Source organism: Cetorhinus maximus, chromosome 1 (genome assembly GCF_964194155.1).
Source record: "Cetorhinus maximus chromosome 1, sCetMax3.hap1.1, whole genome shotgun sequence".
NCBI lineage: Eukaryota > Metazoa > Chordata > Chondrichthyes > Lamniformes > Cetorhinidae > Cetorhinus > Cetorhinus maximus.
In genome coordinates, this window is record NC_135879.1 from 248,131,121 (window position 1) to 248,156,495 (window position 25,375).

At 46.7% G+C, this 25,375-nt stretch overlaps 1 protein-coding gene across 1 annotated transcript in view; it reads left to right on the forward strand.

Annotated features, from left to right (window-relative positions):
- LOC144680247 (disintegrin and metalloproteinase domain-containing protein 12-like) overlaps window positions 1–25,375 on the forward strand; it is a 378,378-nt gene that overhangs the window by 12,717 nt on the left and 340,286 nt on the right. The window lies entirely within an intron of this gene.

Consider the following 25,375-nt stretch of genomic DNA (forward strand, 5'->3'; position numbering starts at 1 on the left):
ACGTAGTGACACTGAGAGATCACAGTGATGGAACGTAGTGACACTGAGAGATCACAGTGATAGCACGTAGCGACACTGAGAGATCACAGTGATGGAACATAGTGACACTGAGAGATCACAGTGATGGAACATAGTGACACTGAGAGATCACAGTGATAGCACGTAGCGACACTGAGAGATCACAGTGATGGAACATAGTGACACTGAGAGATCACAGTGATGGAACGTAGTGACAATGAGAGATCAAAATACTGGAACGTAGTGACACTGAGAGATCACAGTGATGGAACATAGTGACACTGAGAGATCACAGTGATGGAACATAGTGACACTGAGAGATCACAGTGATGGAACGTAGTGACACTGAGAGATCACAGTGATGGAACGTAGTGACACTGAGAGATCACAGTGATGGAACGTAGTGACACTGAGAGATCACAGTGATGGAACGTAGTGACACTGAGAGATCACAGTGATAGCACGTAGAGACACTGAGAGATCACAGTGATAGCACGTAGAGACACTGAGAGGTCACAGTGATAGCACGTAGTGACACTGAGAGATCACAGTGATAGCACGTAGTGACTCTGACAGATCACAGTGATAGCACGTAGTGACACTGAGAGATCACAGTGATAGCACGTAGTGACACTGAGAGGTCACAGTGATAGCACGTAGTGACACTGAGAGATCACAGTGATAGCACGTAGTGACACTGAGAGATCACAGTGATAGCACGTAGTGACACTGAGTGATCACAGTGATTGCACGTAGTGACACTGAGAGATCACAGTGATAGCACGTAGTGACACTGAGAGATCACAGTGATAGCACGTAGTGACACTGAGAGATCACAGTGATAGCACGTAATGACACTGAGAGATCACAGTGATAGCACGTAGTGACACTGAGAGATCACAGTGATAGCACGTAGTGACACTGAGAGATCACAGTGATAGCACGTAGAGACACTGAGAGATCACAGTGATAGCACGTAGTGACACTGAGAGATCACAGTGATAGCACGTAGTGACACTGAGAGATCACAGTGATAGCACATAGTGACACTGAGAGATCACAGTGATAGCACGTAGTGACACTGAGAGATAACAGTGATAGCACGTAGTGACACTGAGAGATTACAGTGTTAGCACGTAGTGACACTGAGAGATCACAGTGATAGCACGTAGTGACACGGAGAGATCACAGTGATAGCACGTAGTGACACTGAGTGATCACAGTGATAGCACGTAGTGACACTGAGAGATCACAGTGATAGCACGTAGTTACACTGAGAGATCACAGTGATAGCACGTAGAGACACTGAGAGATCACAGTGATAGCACGTAGTGACACTGAGAGATCACAGTGATAGCACGTAGTGACACTGAGAGATCACAGTGATAGCACGTAGTGACACTGAGAGATCACAGTGATAGCACGTAGTGACACTGAGAGATCACAGTGATAGCACGTAGTGACACTGAGAGATCACAGTGATAGCACGTAGTGACACTGAGAGATCACAGTGATAGCACGTAGTGACAGTGAGAGATCACAGTGATAGCACGTAGTGACACTGAGTGATCACAGTGATAGCACGTAGTGACACTGAGAGATCACAGTGATAGCACGTAGTGACACTGAGAGATCACAGTGATAGCACGTAGTGACACTGAGAGATCACAGTGATAGCACGTAGTGACACTGAGAGATCACAGTGATAGCACTTAGAGACACTGAGAGATCACAGTGATAGCACGTAGTGACACTGAGAGATCACAGTGATAGCACGTAGAGACACTGAGAGATCACAGTGATAGCACGTAGTGACACTGAGAGATCACAGTGATAGCACGTAGTGACACTGAGAGATCACAGTACTGGCACGTAGTGACACTGAGAGATCACAGTGATAGCACGTAGTGACACTGAGAGATCACAGTGATAGCACGTAGTGACACTGAGAGATCACAGTGATAGCACGTAGTGACACTGAGAGATCACCGTGATAGCACGTAGTGACACTGAGAGATCACAGTGATAGCACGTAGTGACACTGAGAGATCACAGTGATAGCACGTAGTGACACTGAGAGATCACAGTGATAGCACGTAGTGACACTGAGAGATCACAGTTATAGCACGTAGAGACACTGAGAGATCACAGTGATAGCACGTAGAGACACTGAGAGATCACAGTGATAGCACGTAGTGACACTGAGAGATCACAGTGATAGCACGTAGAGACACTGAGAGATCACAGTTATCGCGCGTAGTGACACTGAGAGATCACAGTGATAGCACGTAGTGACACTGAGAGATCACAGTGATAGCACGTAGTGACACTGAGAGATCACAGTGATAGCACGTAGAGACACTGAGAGATCACAGTGATAGCACGTAGTGACACTGAGAGATCACAGTGATAGCACGTAGTGACACTGAGAGATCACAGTGATGGCACGTTGTGACACTGAGAGATCACAGTGATAGCACTTAGTGACACTGAGAGATCACAGTGATGGCACATATGACACTGAGAGATCACAGTGATAGCACGTAGCGACACTGAGAGATCACAGTGATGGAACATAGTGACACTGAGAGATCACAGTGATGGAACGTAGTGACAATGAGAGATCAAAATACTGGAACGTAGTGACACTGAGAGATCACAGTGATGGAACATAGTGACACTGAGAGATCACAGTGATGGAACATAGTGACACTGAGAGATCACAGTGATGGAACGTAGTGACACTGAGAGATCACAGTGATGGAACGTAGTTACACTGAGAGATCACAGTGATGGAACGTAGTGACACTGAGAGATCACAGTGATGGAACGTAGTGACACTGAGAGATCACAGTGATAGCACGTAGAGACACTGAGAGATCACAGTGATAGCACGTAGAGACACTGAGAGGTCACAGTGATAGCACGTAGTGACACTGAGAGATCACAGTGATAGCACGTAGTGACTCTGAGAGATCACAGTGATAGCACGTAGTGACACTGAGAGATCACAGTGATAGCACGTAGTGACACTGAGAGATCACAGTGATAGCACGTAGTGACACTGAGAGATCACAGTGATAGCACGTAGTGACACTGAGAGATCACAGTGATAGCACGTAGTGACACTGAGTGATCACAGTGATTGCACGTAGTGACACTGAGAGATCACAGTGATAGCACGTAGTGACACTGAGAGATCACAGTGATAGCACGTAGTGACACTGAGAGATCACAGTGTTAGCACGTAGTGACACTGAGAGATCACAGTGATAGCACGTAGTGACACGGAGAGATCACAGTGATAGCACGTAGTGACACTGAGAGATCACAGTGATAGCACGTAGTGACACTGAGAGATCACAGTGATAGCACGTAGTGACACTGAGAGATCACAGTGATAGCACGTAGTGACACTGAGAGATCACAGTGATAGCACGTAGTGACACTGAGAGATCACAGTGATAGCACGTAGTGACACTGAGAGATCACAGTGATAGCACGTAGTGACACTGAGAGATCACAGTGATAGCACGTAGTGACAGTGAGAGATCACAGTGATAGCACGTAGTGACACTGAGTGATCACAGTGATAGCACGTTGTGACACTGAGAGATCACAGTGATAGCACGTAGTGACACTGAGAGATCACAGTGATAGCACGTAGTGACACTGAGAGATCACAGTGATAGCACGTAGTGACACTGAGAGATCACAGTGATAGCACTTAGAGACACTGAGAGATCACAGTGATAGCACGTAGTGACACTGAGAGATCACAGTGATAGCACGTAGAGACACTGAGAGATCACAGTGATAGCACGTAGTGACACTGAGAGATCACAGTGATAGCACGTAGTGACACTGAGAGATCACAGTACTGGCACGTAGTGACACTGAGAGATCACAGTGATAGCACGTAGTTACACTGAGAGATCACAGTGATAGCACGTAGTGACACTGAGAGATCACAGTGATAGCACGTAGTGACACTGAGAGATCACCGTGATAGCACGTAGTGACACTGAGAGATCACAGTGATAGCACGTAGTGACACTGAGAGATCACAGTGATAGCACGTAGTGACACTGAGAGATCACAGTGATAGCACGTAGTGACACTGAGAGATCACAGTTATAGCACGTAGAGACACTGAGAGATCACAGTGATAGCACGTAGAGACACTGAGAGATCACAGTGATAGCACGTAGTGACACTGAGAGATCACAGTGATAGCACGTAGAGACACTGAGAGATCACAGTTATCGCGCGTAGTGACACTGAGAGATCACAGTGATAGCACGTAGTGACACTGAGAGATCACAGTGATAGCACGTAGTGACACTGAGAGATCACAGTGATAGCACGTAGAGACACTGAGAGATCACAGTGATAGCACGTAGTGACACTGAGAGATCACAGTGATAGCACGTAGTGACACTGAGAGATCACAGTGATGGCACGTTGTGACACTGAGAGATCACAGTGATAGCACTTAGTGACACTGAGAGATCACAGTGATGGCACATATGACACTGAGAGATCACAGTGATAGCACGTAGTGACACTGAGAGATCACAGTGATGGCACGTAGTGTCACTGAGAGATCACAGTGATAGCACGTATTGACACTGAGAGATCACAGTGATAGCACGTAGTGACACTGACAGATCACAGTGATAGCATGTAGAGACACTGAGAGATTACAGTGATAGCACGTAGTGACACTGAGAGATCACAGTAATAGCACGTAGTGACACTGAGAGATCACAGTGATAGCACGTAGAGACACTGAGAGATCACAGTGATAGCACGTAGTGACACTGAGAGATCACAGTACTGGGACGTAGTGACACTGAGAGATCACAGTGATAGCACGTAGTGACACTGAGAGATCACAGCGATAGCACGTAGTGACACTGAGAGATCACAGTGATAGCACGTAGAGACACTGAGAGATCACAGTGATAGCACGTAGAGACACTGAGAGATCACAGTGATAGCACGTAGTGACCCTGAGAGATCACAGTACTGGGACGTACTGACACTGAGAGATCACAGTGATAGCACGTAGTGACACTGAGAGATCACAGTGATAGCACGTAGTGACACTGAGAAATCACAGTGATAGCACGTAGTGACACTGAGAGATCACAGTGATAGCACGTAGTGACACTGAGAGATCACAGTGATGGCACGTAGTGACACTGAGAGATCACAGTGATGGCACGTAGTGACACTGAGAGATCACAGTGATGGCACGTAGTGACACTGAGAGATCACAGTGATGGCACGTAGTGACACTGAGAGATCACAGTGATAGCACGTAGTGACACTGAGAGATTACAGTGATAGCACGTAGTGACACTGAGAGATCACAGTGATAGCACGTAGTGACACTGAGAGATCACAGTGATAGCACGTAGTGACACTGAGAGATCACAGTGATGGCACGTAGTGACACTGAGAGATCTCAGTGATAGCACGTAGTGACACTGAGAGATCACAGTGATAGCACGTAGTGACACTGAGAGATCACAGTACTGGAACGTAGTTACACTGAGAGTTCACAGTGATAGCACGTAGTGACACTGAGAGATCACAGTACTGGGACGTAGTGACACTGAGAGATCACAGTGACAGCACGTAGCGACACTGAGAGATCACAGTGATGGAACATAGTGACACTGAGAGATCACAGTGATGGAACGTAGTGACAATTAGAGATCAAAATACTGGAACGTAGTGACACTGAGAGATCACAGTGATAGCATGTAGTGACACTGAGAGATCACAGTACTGGGACGTAGTTACACTGAGAGATCACAGTGATGGAACTTAGTGACACTGAGAGATCACAGTGATGGAACGTAGTGACACTGAGAGATCACAGTGATAGCACGTAGCGACACTGAGAGATCACAGTGATGGAACATAGTGACACTGAGAGATCACAGAGATGGAACGTAGTGACAATGAGAGATCAAAATACTGGAACGTAGTGACACTGAGAAATCACAGTGATGGAACGTAGTGACACTGAGAGATCACAGTGATGGAACATAGTGACACTGAGAGATCACAGTGATGGAACGTAGTGACACTGAGAGATCACAGTGATGGAACGTAGTGACACTGAGAGATCACAGTGATGGAACGTAGTGACACTGAGAGATCACAGTGATGGAACGTAGTGACACTGAGAGATCACAGTGATAGCACGTAGAGACACTGAGAGATCACAGTGATAGCACGTAGAGACATTGAGAGATCACAGTGATAGCACGTAGTGACACTGAGAGATCGCAGTGATAGCACGTAGTGACACTGAGAGATCACAGTGATAGCACGTAGTGACACTGAGAGATCACAGTGATAGCACGTAGTGACACTGAGAGATCACAGTGATAGCACGTAGTGACACTGAGAGATCACAGTGATAGCACGTAGTGACACTGAGAGATCACAGTGATAGCACGTAGAGACACTGAGAGATCACAGTGATAGCACGTAGTGACACTGAGAGATCACAGTGATAGCACGTAGTGACACTGAGAGATCACAGTGATAGCACGTAGTGACACTGAGAGATCACAGTGATAGCACGTAGTGACACTGAGAGATCACAGTGATAGCACGTAGTGACACTGAGAGATCACAGTGATAGCACGTAGTGACACTGAGAGATCACAGTGATTGCACGTAGTGACACTGAGAGATCACAGTAATAGCACGTAGTGACACTGAGGGATCACAGTGATAGCACGTAGTGACACTGAGAGATCACAGTGATAGCACGTAGTGACACTGAGAGATCAAAGTGATAGCACGTAGTAACACTGAGAGATCACAGTACTGGGACGTAATGACACTGAGAGATCACAGTGATAGCACGTAGTGACACTGAGAGATCACAGTGATAGCACGTAGAGACACTGAGAGATCACAGTGATAGCACGTAGTGACACTGAGAGATCACAGTGATAGCACGTAGTGACACTGAGAGATCACAGTGATAGCACGTAGTGACACTGAGAGATCACAGTGATAGCACGTAGAGACACTGAGAGATCACAGTGATAGCACGTAGTGACACTGAGAGATCACAGTGATAGCACGTAGTGACACTGAGAGATCACAGTGATGGCACGTAGTGACAATGAGAGATCACAGTGATAGCACTTAGTGACACTGAGAGATCACAGTGATGGCACATAGTGACACTGAGAGATCACAGTGATAGCACGTAGTGACACTGAGAGATCACAGTGATGGCACGTAGTGACGCTGAGAGATCACAGTGATAGCACGTAGTGACACTGAGAGATCACAGTGATAGCACGTAGTGACACTGACAGATCACAGTGATAGCACGTAGAGACACTGAGAGATCACAGTGATAGCACGTAGTGACACTGAGAGATCACAGTAATAGCACGTAGTGACTCTGAGAGATCACAGTGATAGCACGTAGAGACACTGAGAGATCACAGTGATAGCACGTAGAGACACTGAGAGATCACAGTGATAGCATGTAGTGACACTGAGAGATCACAGTACTGGGACGTAGTTACACTGAGAGATCACAGTGATAGCACGTAGTGACACTGAGAGATCACAGTGATAGCACGTAGTGACACTGAGAGATCACAGTGATAGCACGTAGTGACACTGAGAGATCACAGTGATAGCACGTAGTGACACTGAGAGATCACAGTGATAGCACGTAGTGACACTGAGAGATCACAGTTATAGCACGTAGTTCCACTGAGAGATCACAGTGATAGCACGTAGTGACACTGAGTGATCACAGTGATTGCACGTAGTAACACTGAGAGATCACAGTGATAGCACGTAGTGACACTGAGAGATCACAGTGATAGCACGTAGTGACACTGAGAGATCACAGTGATAGCACGTAATGACACTGAGAGATCTCAGTGATAGCACGTAGTGACACTGAGAGATCACAGTGATAGCACGTAGTGACACTGAGAGATCACAGTGATAGCACGTAGAGACACAGAGATCACAGTGATAGCACGTAGTGACACTGAGAGATCACAGTGATAGCACGTAGTGACACTGAGAGATCACAGTGATAGCACGTAGTGACACTGAGAGATCACAGTGATAGCACGTAGTGACACTGAGAGATCACAGTGATAGCACGTAGTGACACTGAGAGATCACAGTGTTAGCATGTAGTGACACTGAGAGATCACAGTGATAGCACGTAGTGACACGGAGAGATCACAGTGATAGCACGTAGTGACACTGAGTGATCACAGTGATAGCACGTAGTGACACTGAGAGATCACAGTGATAGCACGTAGTGACACTGAGAGATCACAGTACTGGGTCGTAGTGACACTGAGAGATCACAGTGACTGCACGTAGAGACACTGAGAGATCACAGTGATAGCACGTAGTGACACTGAGAGATCACAGTGATAGCACGTAGCGACACTGAGAGATCACAGTGATGGAACATAGTGACAATGAGAGATCACAGTGATGGAACGTAGTGACAATGAGAGATCAAAATACTGGAACGTAGTGACACTGAGAGATCACAGTGATGGAACATAGTGACACTGAGAGATCACAGTGATGGAACTTAGTGACACTGAGAGATCACAGTGATGGAACGTAGTGACACTGAGAGATCACAGTGATGGAACGTAGTGACACTGAGAGATCACAGTGATGGAACGTAGTGACACTGAGAGATCACAGTGATAGCACGTAGAGACACTGAGAGATCACAGTGATAGCACGTAGAGACACTGAGAGATCACAGTGATAGCACGTAGTGACACTGAGAGATCACAGTGATAGCACGTAGAGACACTGAGAGATCACAGTGATAGCACGTAGTGACACTGAGAGATCACAGTGATAGCACGTAGTGACACTGAGAGATCACAGTGATAGCACGTAGTGACACTGAGAGATCACAGTGATAGCACGTAGTGACACTGAGAGATCACAGTGATAGCACGTAGTGACAGTGAGAGATCACAGTGATAGCACGTAGTGACACTGAGTGATCACAGTGATAGCACGTAGTGACACTGAGAGATCACAATGATAGCACGTAGTGACACTGAGAGATCACAGTGATAGCACGTAGTGACACTGAGTGATCACAGTGATAGCACGTAGTGACACTGAGAGATCACAGTTATAGCACTTAGAGACACTGAGAGATCACAGTGATAGCACGTAGTGACACTGAGAGATCACAGTGATAGCACGTAGAGACACTGAGAGATCACAGTGATGGCACGTAGTGACACTGAGAGATCTCAGTGATAGCACGTAGTGACACTGAGAGATCACAGTACTGGGTCGTAGTGACACTGAGAGATCACAGTGACAGCACGTAGAGACACTGAGAGATCACAGTGATAGCACGTAGTGACACTGAGAGATCACAGTGATAGCACGTAGCGACACTGAGAGATCACAGTGATGGAACATAGTGACAATGAGAGATCACAGTGATGGAACGTAGTGACAATGAGAGATCAAAATACTGGAACGTAGTGACACTGAGAGATCACAGTGATGGAACATAGTGACACTGAGAGATCACAGTGATGGAACATAGTGACACTGAGAGATCACAGTGATGGAACGTAGTGACACTGAGAGATCACAGTGATGGAACGTAGTGACACTGAGAGATCACAGTGATGGAACGTAGTGACACTGAGAGATCACAGTGATAGCACGTAGAGACACTGAGAGATCACAGTGATAGCACGTAGAGACACTGAGAGATCACAGTGATAGCACGTAGTGACACTGAGAGATCACAGTGATAGCACGTAGTGACACTGAGAGATCACAGTGATAGCACGTAGTGACACTGAGAGATCACAGTGATAGCACGTAGTGACACTGAGAGATCACAGTGATAGCACGTAGAGACACTGAGAGATCACAGTGATAGCACGTAGTGACACTGAGAGATCACAGTACTGGGACGTAGTGACACTGAGAGATCACAGTGACAGCACGTAGCGACACTGAGAGATCACAGTGATGGAACATAGTGACACTGAGAGATCATAGTGATGGAACGTAGTGACAATGAGAGATCAAAATACTGGAACGTAGTGACACTGAGAGATAACAGTGATGGAACGTAGTGACACTGAGTGATCACAGTGATGGAACATAGTGACACTGAGAGATCACAGTGATGGAACGTAGTGACACTGAGAGATCACAGTGATGGAACGTAGTGACACTGAGAGATCACAGTGATAGCACGTAGCGACACTGAGAGATCACAGTGATGGAACATAGTGACACTGAGAGATCACAGTGATGGAACGTAGTGACAATGAGAGATCAAAATACTGGAACGTAGTGACACTGAGAGATCACAGTGATGGAATGTAGTGACACTGAGCGATCACAGTGATGGAACATAGTGACACTGAGAGATCACAGTGATGGAACGTAGTGACACTGAGAGATCACAGTGATGGAACGTAGTGACACTGAGAGATCACAGTGATAGCACGTAGCGACACTGAGAGATCACAGTGATGGAACATAGTGACACTGAGAGATCACAGTGATGGAACATAGTGACACTGAGAGATCACAGTGATAGCACGTAGCGACACTGAGAGATCACAGTGATGGAACATAGTGACACTGAGAGATCACAGTGATGGAACGTAGTGACAATGAGAGATCAAAATACTGGAACGTAGTGACACTGAGAGATCACAGTGATGGAACATAGTGACACTGAGAGATCACAGTGATGGAACATAGTGACACTGAGAGATCACAGTGATGGAACGTAGTGACACTGAGAGATCACAGTGATGGAACGTAGTGACACTGAGAGATCACAGTGATGGAACGTAGTGACACTGAGAGATCACAGTGATGGAACGTAGTGACACTGAGAGATCACAGTGATAGCACGTAGAGACACTGAGAGATCACAGTGATAGCACGTAGAGACACTGAGAGGTCACAGTGATAGCACGTAGTGACACTGAGAGATCACAGTGATAGCACGTAGTGACTCTGAGAGATCACAGTGATAGCACGTAGTGACACTGAGAGATCACAGTGATAGCACGTAGTGACACTGAGAGGTCACAGTGATAGCACGTAGTGACACTGAGAGATCACAGTGATAGCACGTAGTGACACTGAGAGATCACAGTGATAGCACGTAGTGACACTGAGTGATCACAGTGATTGCACGTAGTGACACTGAGAGATCACAGTGATAGCACGTAGTGACACTGAGAGATCACAGTGATAGCACGTAGTGACACTGAGAGATCACAGTGATAGCACGTAATGACACTGAGAGATCACAGTGATAGCACGTAGTGACACTGAGAGATCACAGTGATAGCACGTAGTGACACTGAGAGATCACAGTGATAGCACGTAGAGACACTGAGAGATCACAGTGATAGCACGTAGTGACACTGAGAGATCACAGTGATAGCACGTAGTGACACTGAGAGATCACAGTGATAGCACATAGTGACACTGAGAGATCACAGTGATAGCACGTAGTGACACTGAGAGATCACAGTGATAGCACGTAGTGACACTGAGAGATTACAGTGTTAGCACGTAGTGACACTGAGAGATCACAGTGATAGCACGTAGTGACACGGAGAGATCACAGTGATAGCACGTAGTGACACTGAGTGATCACAGTGATAGCACGTAGTGACACTGAGAGATCACAGTGATAGCACGTAGTTACACTGGGAGATCACAGTGATAGCACGTAGAGACACTGAGAGATCACAGTGATAGCACGTAGTGACACTGAGAGATCACAGTGATAGCACGTAGTGACACTGAGAGATCACAGTGATAGCACGTAGTGACACTGAGAGATCACAGTGATAGCACGTAGTGACACTGAGAGATCACAGTGATAGCACGTAGTGACACTGAGAGATCACAGTGATAGCACGTAGTGACACTGAGAGATCACAGTGATAGCACGTAGTGACAGTGAGAGATCACAGTGATGGCACGTAGTGACACTGAGAGATCACAGTGATAGCACGTAGTGACACTGAGAGATCACAGTGATAGCACTTAGAGACACTGAGAGATCACAGTGATAGCACGTAGTGACACTGAGAGATCACAGTGATTGCACGTAGAGACACTGAGAGATCACAGTGATAACACGTAGTGACACTGAGAGATCACAGTGATAGCACGTAGTGACACTGAGAGATCACAGTACTGGCACGTAGTGACACTGAGAGATCACAGTGATAGCACGTAGTGACACTGAGAGATCACAGTGATAGCACGTAGTGACACTGAGAGATCACAGTGATAGCACGTAGTGACACTGAGAGATCACAGTGATAGCACGTAGTGACACTGAGAGATCACAGTGATAGCACGTAGTGACACTGAGAGATCACAGTTATAGCACGTAGAGACACTGAGAGATCACAGTGATAGCACGTAGAGACACTGAGAGATCACAGTGATAGCACGTAGTGACACTGAGAGATCACAGTGATAGCACGTAGAGACACTGAGAGATCACAGTTATCGCGCGTAGTGACACTGAGAGATCACAGTGATAGCACGTAGTGACACTGAGAGATCACAGTGATAGCACGTAGTGACACTGAGAGATCACAGTGATAGCACGTAGAGACACTGAGAGATCACAGTGATAGCACGTAGTGACACTGAGAGATCACAGTGATAGCACGTAGTGACACTGAGAGATCACAGTGATGGCACGTTGTGACACTGAGAGATCACAGTGATAGCACTTAGTGACACTGAGAGATCACAGTGATGGCACATATGACACTGAGAGATCACAGTGATAGCACGTAGCGACACTGAGAGATCACAGTGATGGAACATAGTGACACTGAGAGATCACAGTGATGGAACGTAGTGACAATGAGAGATCAAAATACTGGAACGTAGTGACACTGAGAGATCACAGTGATGGAACATAGTGACACTGAGAGATCACAGTGATGGAACATAGTGACACTGAGAGATCACAGTGATGGAACGTAGTGACACTGAGAGATCACAGTGATGGAACGTAGTGACACTGAGAGATCACAGTGATGGAACGTAGTGACACTGAGAGATCACAGTGATGGAACGTAGTGACACTGAGAGATCACAGTGATAGCACGTAGAGACACTGAGAGATCACAGTGATAGCACGTAGAGACACTGAGAGGTCACAGTGATAGCACGTAGTGACACTGAGAGATCACAGTGATAGCACGTAGTGACTCTGAGAGATCACAGTGATAGCACGTAGTGACACTGAGAGATCACAGTGATAGCACGTAGTGACACTGAGAGATCACAGTGATAGCACGTAGTGACACTGAGAGATCACAGTGATAGCACGTAGTGACACTGAGAGATCACAGTGATAGCACGTAGTGACACTGAGTGATCACAGTGATTGCACGTAGTGACACTGAGAGATCACAGTGATAGCACGTAGTGACACTGAGAGATCACAGTGATAGCACGTAGTGACACTGAGAGATCACAGTGATAGCACGTAATGACACTGAGAGATCACAGTGATAGCACGTAGTGACACTGAGAGATCACAGTGATAGCACGTAGTGACACTGAGAGATCACAGTGATAGCACGTAGAGACACTGAGAGATCACAGTGATAGCACGTAGTGACACTGAGAGATCACAGTGATAGCACGTAGTGACACTGAGAGATCACAGTGATAGCACATAGTGACACTGAGAGATCACAGTGATAGCACGTAGTGACACTGAGAGATCACAGTGATAGCACGTAGTGACACTGAGAGATTACAGTGTTAGCACGTAGTGACACTGAGAGATCACAGTGATAGCACGTAGTGACACGGAGAGATCACAGTGATAGCACGTAGTGACACTGAGTGATCACAGTGATAGCACGTAGTGACACTGAGAGATCACAGTGATAGCACGTAGTTACACTGAGAGATCACAGTGATAGCACGTAGAGACACTGAGAGATCACAGTGATAGCACGTAGTGACACTGAGAGATCACAGTGATAGCACGTAGTGACACTGAGAGATCACAGTGATAGCACGTAGTGACACTGAGAGATCACAGTGATAGCACGTAGTGACACTGAGAGATCACAGTGATAGCACGTAGTGACACTGAGAGATCACAGTGATAGCACGTAGTGACACTGAGAGATCACAGTGATAGCACGTAGTGACAGTGAGAGATCACAGTGATAGCACGTAGTGACACTGAGTGATCACAGTGATAGCACGTTGTGACACTGAGAGATCACAGTGATAGCACGTAGTGACACTGAGAGATCACAGTGATAGCACGTAGTGACACTGAGAGATCACAGTGATAGCACGTAGTGACACTGAGAGATCACAGTGATAGCACTTAGAGACACTGAGAGATCACAGTGATAGCACGTAGTGACACTGAGAGATCACAGTGATAGCACGTAGAGACACTGAGAGATCACAGTGATAGCACGTAGTGACACTGAGAGATCACAGTGATAGCACGTAGTGACACTGAGAGATCACAGTACTGGCACGTAGTGACACTGAGAGATCACAGTGATAGCACGTAGTGACACTGAGAGATCACAGTGATAGCACGTAGTGACACTGAGAGATCACAGTGATAGCACGTAGTGACACTGAGAGATCACCGTGATAGCACGTAGTGACACTGAGAGATCACAGTGATAGCACGTAGTGACACTGAGAGATCACAGTGATAGCACGTAGTGACACTGAGAGATCACAGTGATAGCACGTAGTGACACTGAGAGATCACAGTTATAGCACGTAGAGAAACTGAGAGATCACAGTGATAGCACGTAGAGACACTGAGAGATCACAGTGATAGCACGTAGTGACACTGAGAGATCACAGTGATAGCACGTAGAGACACTGAGAGATCACAGTTATCGCGCGTAGTGAGACTGAGAGATCACAGTGATAGCACGTAGTGACACTGAGAGATCACAGTGATAGCACGTAGTGACACTGAGAGATCACAGTGATAGCACGTAGAGACACTGAGAGATCACAGTGATAGCACGTAGTGACACTGAGAGATCACAGTGATAGCACGTAGTGACACTGAGAGATCACAGTGATGGCACGTTGTGACACTGAGAGATCACAGTGATAGCACTTAGTGACACTGAGAGATCACAGTGATGGCACATATGACACTGAGAGATCACAGTGATAGCACGTAGTGACACTGAGAGATCACAGTGATGGCACGTAGTGTCACTGAGAGATCACAGTGATAGCACGTATTGACACTGAGAGATCACAGTGATAGCACGTAGTGACACTGACAGATCACAGTGATAGCATGTAGAGACACTGAGAGATTACAGTGATAGCACGTAGTGACACTGAGAGATCACAGTAATAGCACGTAGTGACACTGAGAGATCACAGTGATAGCACGTAGAGACACTGAGAGATCACAGTGATAGCACGTAGAGACACTGAGAGATCACAGTGATAGCACGTAGTGACACTGAGAGATCACAGTACTGGGACGTAGTGACACTGAGAGATCACAGTGATAGCACGTAGTGACACTGAGAGATCACAGCGATAGCACGTAGTGACACTGAGAGATCACAGTGATAGCACGTAGAGACACTGAGAGATCACAGTGATAGCACGTAGAGACACTGAGAGATCACAGTGATAGCACGTAGTGACCCTGAGAGATCACAGTACTGGGACGTAGTGACACTGAGAGATCACAGTGATAGCACGTAGTGACACTGAGAGATCACAGTGATAGCACGTAGTGACACTGAGAAATCACAGTGATAGCACGTAGTGACACTGAGAGATCACAGTGATAGCACGTAGTGACACTGAGAGATCACAGTGATGGCACGTAGTGACACTGAGAGATCACAGTGATGGCACGTAGTGACACTGAGAGATCACAGTGATGGCACGTAGTGACACTGAGAGATCACAGTGATGGCACGTAGTGACACTGAGAGATCACAGTGATAGCACGTAGTGACACTGAGAGATTACAGTGATGGCACGTAGTGACACTGAGAGATCACAGTGATAGCACGTATTGACACTGAGAGATCACAGGGATAGCACGTAGTGACACTGAGAGATCACAATACTGGGACGTAGTGACACTGTGAGATCACAGTGACAGCACGTAGAGACACTGAGAGATCACAGTGATAGCACGTAGTGACACTGAGTGATCACAGTGATAGCACGTAGCGACACTGAGAGATCACAGTGATGGAACATAGTGACACTGAGAGATCACAGTGATGGAACTTAGTGACAATGAGAGATCAAAATACTGGAACGTAGTGACACTGAGAGATCACAGTGATGGAACGTAGTGACACTGAGAGATCACAGTGATGGAACATAGTGACACTGAGAGATCACAGTGATGGAACGTAGTGACACTGAGAGATCACAGTGATGGAACGTAGTGACACTGAGAGATCACAGTGATGGAACTTAGTGACACTGAGAGATCACAGTGATGGAACGTAGTGACACTGAGAGATCACAGTGATAGCACGTAGAGACACTGAGAGATCACAGTGATAGCACGTAGAGACACTGAGAGATCACCGTGATAGCACGTAGTGACACTGAGAGATCACAGTGATAGCACGTAGTGACACTGAGAGATCACAGTGATAGCACGTAGTGACACTGAGAGATCACAGTGATAGCACGTAGTGACACTGAGAGATCACAGTGATAGCACGTAGTGACACTGCGAGATCACAGTGATAGCACGTAGTGACACTGAGAGATCACAGTGATAGCACGTAGAGACACTGAGAGATCACAGTGATAGCACGTAGTGACACTGAGAGATCACAGTGATAGCACATAGAGACACTGAGAGATCACAGTGATAGCACGTAGTGACACTGAGAGATCACAGTGATAGCACGTAGTGACACTGAGAGATCACAGTACTGGGACGTAGTGACACTGAGAGATCACAGTGATAGCACGTAGTGACACTGAGAGATCACAGTGATAGCACGTAGTGACACTGAGAGATCACAGTGATAGCACGTAGTGACACGGAGAGATCACAGTGATAGCACGTAGTGACACTGAGAGATCACAGTGATAGCACGTAGTGACACTCAGAGATCACAGTGATGGCACGTAGTGACACTGAGAGATCACAGTGATAGCACGTAGTGACACTGAGAGATCACAGTGATAGCACGTAGTGACACTGAGAGATCACAGTTATAGCACGTAGAGACACTGAGAGATCACAGTGATAGCACGTAGAGACACTGAGATATCACAGTGATAGCACGTAGTGACACTGAGAGATCACAGTGATAGCACGTAGAGACACTGAGAGATCACAGTGATAGCACATAGTGACACTGAGAGATCACAGTGATAGCACGTAGTGACACTGAGAGATCACAGTGATAGCCCGTAGTGACACTGAGAGATCACAGTGATAGCACGTAGTGACACTGAGAGATCACAGTGATAGCACGTAGTGATACTGTGAGATCACAGTGATAGCACGTAGTGACAATGAGAGATCATAGTGATAGCACGTAGTGACACTGAGAGAACACAGTGATGGCACGTAGTGACACTGAGAGATCACAGTGATAGCACGTAGTGACGCAGAGATCACAGTGATGGCACGTAGTGACACTGAGAGATCACAGCGATAGCACGTAGTGACTCTGAGAGATCACAGTGATAGCACGTAGTGACACTGACAGATCACAGCGATAGCACGTAGAGACACTGAGAGATCACAGTGATAGCACGTAGTGACACTGAGAGATCACAGTGATAGCACGTAGTGACACTGAGAGATCACAGTGATAGCACGTAGAGACACTGAGAGATCACAGTGATAGCACGTAGAGACACTGAGAGATCACAGTGATAGCACGTAGTGACACTGAGAGATCACAGTGATAGCACGTAGTGACACTGAGAGATCACAGTGATAGCACGTAGTGACACTGAGAGATCACAGTGATAGCACGAAGTGACACTGAGAGATCACAGTTATAGCACGTAGAGACACTGAGAGATCACAGTGATAGCACGTAGAGACACTGAGAGATCACAGTGATAGCACGTAGTGAGATTGAGAGATCACAGTGATAGCACGTAGAGACACTGAGAGATCACAGTGATAGCACGTAGTGACACTGAGAGATCACAGTGATAGCACGTAGTGACACTGAGAGATCACAGTGATAGCATGTAGAGACACTGAGAGATTACAGTGATAGCACGTAGTGACACTGAGAGATCACAGTAATAGCACGTAGTGACACTGAGAGATCACAGTGATAGCACGTAGAGACACTGAGAGATCACAGTGATAGCACGTAGAGACACTGAGAGATCACAGTGATAGCACGTAGTGACACTGAGAGATCACAGTACTGGGACGTAGTGACACTGAGAGATCACAGTGATAGCACGTAGTGACACTGAGAGATCACAGCGATAGCACGTAGTGACACTGAGAGATCACAGTGATAGCACGTAGAGACACTGAGAGATCACAGTGATAGCACGTAGAGACACTGAGAGATCACAGTGATAGCACGTAGAGACACTGAGAGATCACAGTGATAGCACGTAGTGACACTGAGAGATCACAGTACTGGGACGTAGTGACACTGAGAGATCACAGTGATAGCACGTAGTGACACTGAGAGATCACAGCGATAGCACGTAGTGACACTGAGAGATCACAGTGATAGCACGTAGAGACACTGAGAGATCACAGTGATAGCACGTAGAGACACTGAGAGATCACAGTGATAGCACGTAGTGACCCTGAGAGATCACAGTACTGGGACGTAGTGACACTGAGAGATCACAGTGATAGCACGTAGTGACACTGAGAGATCACAGTGATAGCACGTAGTGACACTGAGAAATCACAGTGATAGCACGTAGTGACACTGAGAGATCACAGTGATAGCACGTAGTGACACTGAGAGATCACAGTGATGGCACGTAGTGACACTGAGAGATCACAGTGATGGCACGTAGTGACACTGAAAGATCACAGTGATGGCACGTAGTGACACTGAGAGATCACAGTGATGGCACGTAGTGACACTGAGAGATCACAGTGATAGCACGTAGTGACACTGAGAGATTACAGTGATGGCACGTAGTGACACTGAGAGATCACAGTGATAGCACGTATTGACACTGAGAGATCACAGGGATAGCACGTAGTGACACTGAGAGATCACAATACTGGGACGTAGTGACACTGTGAGATCACAGTGACAGCACGTAGAGACACTGAGAGATCACAGTGATAGCACGTAGTGACACTGAGTGATCACAGTGATAGCACGTAGCGACACTGAGAGATCACAGTGATGGAACATAGTGACACTGAGAGATCACAGTGATGGAACTTAGTGACAATGAGAGATCAAAATACTGGAACGTAGTGACACTGAGAGATCACAGTGATGGAACGTAGTGACACTGAGAGATCACAGTGATGGAACATAGTGACACTGAGAGATCACAGTGATGGAACGTAGTGACACTGAGAGATCACAGTGATGGAACGTAGTGACACTGAGAGATCACAGTGATGGAACTTAGTGACACTGAGAGATCACAGTGATGGAACGTAGTGACACTGAGAGATCACAGTGATAGCACGTAGAGACACTGAGAGATCACAGTGATAGCACGTAGAGACACTGAGAGATCACCGTGATAGCACGTAGTGACACTGAGAGATCACAGTGATAGCACGTAGTGACACTGAGAGATCACAGTGATAGCACGTAGTGACACTGAGAGATCACAGTGATAGCACGTAGTGACACTGAGAGATCACAGTGATAGCACGTAGTGACACTGCGAGATCACAGTGATAGCACGTAGTGACACTGAGAGATCACAGTGATAGCACGTAGAGACACTGAGAGATCACAGTGATAGCACGTAGTGACACTGAGAGATCACAGTGATAGCACATAGAGACACTGAGAGATCACAGTGATAGCACGTAGTGACACTGAGAGATCACAGTGATAGCACGTAGTGACACTGAGAGATCACAGTACTGGGACGTAGTGACACTGAGAGATCACAGTGATAGCACGTAGTGACACGGAGAGATCACAGTGATAGCACGTAGTGACACTGAGAGATCACAGTGATAGCACGTAGTGACACTCAGAGATCACAGTGATGGCACGTAGTGACACTGAGAGATCACAGTGATAGCACGTAGTGACACTGAGAGATCACAGTGATAGCACGTAGTGACACTGAGAGATCACAGTTATAGCACGTAGAGACACTGAGAGATCACAGTGATAGCACGTAGTGACACTGAGATATCACAGTGATAGCACGTAGTGACACTGAGAGATCACAGTGATAGCACGTAGAGACACTGAGAGATCACAGTGATAGCACATAGTGACACTGAGAGATCACAGTGATAGCACGTAGTGACACTGAGAGATCACAGTGATAGCACGTAGTGACACTGAGAGATCACAGTGATAGCACGTAGTGACACTGAGAGATCACAGTGATAGCACGTAGTGATACTGTGAGATCACAGTGATAGCACGTAGTGACAATGAGAGATCATAGTGATAGCACGTAGTGACACTGAGAGAACACAGTGATGGCACGTAGTGACACTGAGAGATCACAGTGATAGCACGTAGTGACGCAGAGATCACAGTGATGGCACGTAGTGACACTGAGAGATCACAGTGATAGCACGTAGTCACTCTGAGAGATCACAGTGATAGCACGTAGTGACACTGACAGATCACAGCGATAGCACGTAGAGACACTGAGAGATCACAGTGATAGCACGTAGTGACACTGAGAGATCACAGTGATAGCACGTAGTGACACTGAGAGATCACAGTGATAGCACGTAGAGACACTGAGAGATCACAGTGATAGCACGTAGAGACACTGAGAGATCACAGTGATAGCACGTAGTGACACTGAGAGATCACAGTGATAGCACGTAGTGACACTGAGAGATCACAGTGATAGCACGTAGTGACACTGAGAGATCACAGTGATAGCACGTAGTGACACTGAGAGATCACAGTGATAGCACGTAGAGACACTGAGAGATCACAGTTATAGCACGTAGAGACACTGAGAGATCACAGTGATAGCACGTAGAGACACTGAGAGATCACAGTGATAGCACGTAGTGAGACTGAGAGATCACAGTGATAGCACGTAGAGACACTGAGAGATCACAGTGATAGCACGTAGTGACACTGAGAGATCACAGTGATAGCACGTAGTGACACTGAGAGATCACAGTGATAGCACGTAGTGACACTGACAGATCACAGCGATAGCACGTAGTGACACTGAGAGATCACAGTGATAGCACGTAGTGACACTGAGAGATCACAGTGATAGCACGTAGTGACACTGAGAGATCACAGTGATAGCACGTAGAGACACTGAGCGATCACAGTTATAGTACGTAGAGACACTGAGAGATCACAGTGATAGCACGTAGTGACACTGAGATATCACAGTGATAGCACGTAGAGACACTGAGAGATCACAGTGATAGCACGTAGTGACACTGAGAGATCACAGTGATAGCACGTAGTGACACTGAGAGATCACAGTGATAGCACGTAGTGACACTGAGAGATCACAGTGATAGCACGTAGAGACACTGAGAGATCACAGTGATAGCACGTAGTGACACTGAGAGATCACAGTGATAGCACGTAGTGACACTGAGAGATCACAGTGATAGCACGTAGTGACACTGAGAGATCACAGTGATAGCACATTGTGACACTGAGAGGTCACAGTGATGGCACGTAGTGACACTGAGAGATCACAGTGATAGCACGTAGAGACACTGAGAGATCACAGTGATAGCACGTAGTGACACTGAGAGATCACAGTGATAGCACGTAGAGACACTGAGAGATCACAGTGATAGCACGTAGTGACACTGAGAGATCACAGTGATAGCACGTAGTGACACTGAGAGATCACAGTGATAGCACGTAGTGACACTGTGAGATCACAGTGATAGCACGTAGAGACACTGAGAGATCACAGTGATAGCACTTAGTGACACTGAGAGATCACAGTGATAGCACGTAGTGACACTGAGAGATCACAGTGATAGCACGTAGTGACACTGAGAGATCACAGTGATAGCACGTAGTGACACTGAGAGATCACAGTGATGGCACGTAGTGACACTGAGAGATCACAGTAATAGCACGTAGTGACACTGAGAGATCACAGTGATGGCACGTAGTGACACTGAGAGATCACAGTGATAGCACGTAGTGACACTGAGAGATCACAGTGATGGCACGTAGTGACACTGAGAGATCACAGTGATAGCACGTAGTGACACTGAGAGATCACAGTGATAGCACGTAGTGACACTGAGAGATCACAGTGATAGCACGTATTGACACTGAGAGATCACAGTGATAGCACGTAGTGACACTGAGATATCACAGTGATAGCACGTAGTGACACTGAGAGATCACAGTGATAGCACGTAGTGACACTGCGAGATCACAGTGATAGCACGTAGTGACACTGAGAGATCACAGTGATAGCACGTAGAGACACTGAGAGATCACAGTGATAGCACGTAGTGACACTGAGAGATCACAGTGATAGCACATAGAGACACTGAGAGATCACAGTGATAGCACGTAGTGACACTGAGAGATCACAGTGATAGCACGTAGTGACACTGAGAGATCACAGTACTGGGACGTAGTGACACTGAGAGATCACAGTGATAGCACGTAGTGACACTGAGAGATCACAGTGATAGCACGTAGTGACACTGAGAGATCACAGTGATAGCACGTAGTGACACGGAGAGATCACAGTGATAGCACGTAGTGACACTGAGAGATCACAGTGATAGCACGTAGTGACACTGAGAGATCACAGTGATGGCACGTAGTGACACTGAGAGATCACAGTGATAGCACGTAGTGACACTGAGAGATCACAGTGATAGCACGTAGTGACACTGAGAGATCACAGTTATAGCACGTAGAGACACTGAGAGATCACAGTGATAGCACGTAGAGACACTGAGATATCACAGTGATAGCACGTAGTGACACTGAGAGATCACAGTGATAGCACGTAGAGACACTGAGAGATCACAGTGATAGCACATAGTGACACTGAGAGATCACAGTGATAGCACGTAGTGACACTGAGAGATCACAGTGATAGCACGTAGTGACACTGAGAGATCACAGTGATAGCACGTAGTGACACTGAGAGATCACAGTGATAGCACGTAGTGATACTGTGAGATCACAGTGATAGCACGTAGTGACAATGAGAGATCATAGTGATAGCACGTAGTGACACTGAGAGAACACAGTGATGGCACGTAGTGACACTGAGAGATCACAGTGATAGCACGTAGTGACGCAGAGATCACAGTGATGGCACGTAGTGACACTGAGAGATCACAGTGATAGCACGTAGTGACTCTGAGAGATCACAGTGATAGCACGTAGTGACACTGACAGATCACAGCGATAGCACGTAGAGACACTGAGAGATCACAGTGATAGCACGTAGTGACACTGAGAGATCACAGTGATAGCACGTAGTGACACTGAGAGATCACAGTGATAGCACGTAGAGACACTGAGAGATCACAGTGATAGCACGTAGAGACACTGAGAGATCACAGTGATAGCACGTAGTGACACTGAGAGATCACAGTGATAGCACGTAGTGACACTGAGAGATCACAGTGATAGCACGTAGTGACACTGAGAGATCACAGTGATAGCACGTAGTGACACTGAGAGATCACAGTTATAGCACGTAGAGACACTGAGAGATCACAGTGATAGCACGTAGAGACACTGAGAGATCACAGTGATAGCACGTAGTGAGACTGAGAGATCACAGTGATAGCACGTAGAGACACTGAGAGATCACAGTGATAGCACGTAGTGACACTGAGAGATCACAGTGATAGCACGTAGTGACACTGAGAGATCACAGTGATAGCACGTAGTGACACTGACAGATCACAGCGATAGCACGTAGTGACACTGAGAGATCACAGTGATAGCACGTAGTGACACTGAGAGATCACAGTGATAGCACGTAGTGACACTGAGAGATCACAGTGATAGCACGTAGAGACACTGAGCGATCACAGTTATAGTACGTAGAGACACTGAGAGATCACAGTGATAGCACGTAGTGACACTGAGAGATCACAGTGATAGCACGTAGAGACACTGAGAGATCACAGTGATAGCACGTAGTGACACTGAGAGATCACAGTGATAGCACGTAGTGACACTGAGAGATCACAGTGATAGCACGTAGAGACACTGAGAGATCACAGTGATAGCACGTAGTGACACTGAGAGATCACAGTGATAGCACGTAGTGACACTGAGAGATCACAGTGATAGCACGTAGTGACACTGAGAGATCACAGTGATAGCACGTAGTGACACTGAGAGGTCACAGTGATGGCACGTAGTGACACTGAGAGATCACAGTGATAGCACGTAGAGACACTGAGAGATCACAGTGATAGCACGTAGTGACACTGAGAGATCACAGTGATAGCACGTAGAGACACTGAGAGATCACAGTGATAGCACGTAGTGACACTGAGAGATCACAGTGATAGCACGTAGTGACACTGAGGGATCACAGTGATAGCACGTAGTGACACTGAGAGATCACAGTGATAGCACGTAGAGACACTGAGAGATCACAGTGATAGCACGTAGTGACACTGAGAGATCACAGTGATAGCACGTAGTGACACTGAGAGATCACAGTGATAGCACGTAGTGACACTGAGAGATCACAGTGATAGCACGTAGTGACACTGAGAGATCACAGTGATGGCACGTAGTGACACTGAGAGATCACAGTAATAGCACGTAGTGACACTGAGAGATCACAGTGATGGCACGTAGTGACACTGAGAGATCACAGTGATAGCACGTAGTGACACTGAGAGATCACAGTGATGGCACGTAGTGACACTGAGAGATCACAGTGATAGCACGTAGTGACACTGAGAGATCACAGTGATAGCACGTAGTGACACTGAGAGATCACAGTGATAGCACGTATTGACACTGATAGATCACAGTGATAGCACGTAGTGACACTGAGCGATCACAGTGATAGCACGTAGTGACACTGAGAGATCACAGTGATGGCACGTAGTGACACTGAGAGATCACAGTGATAGCACGTAGTGACA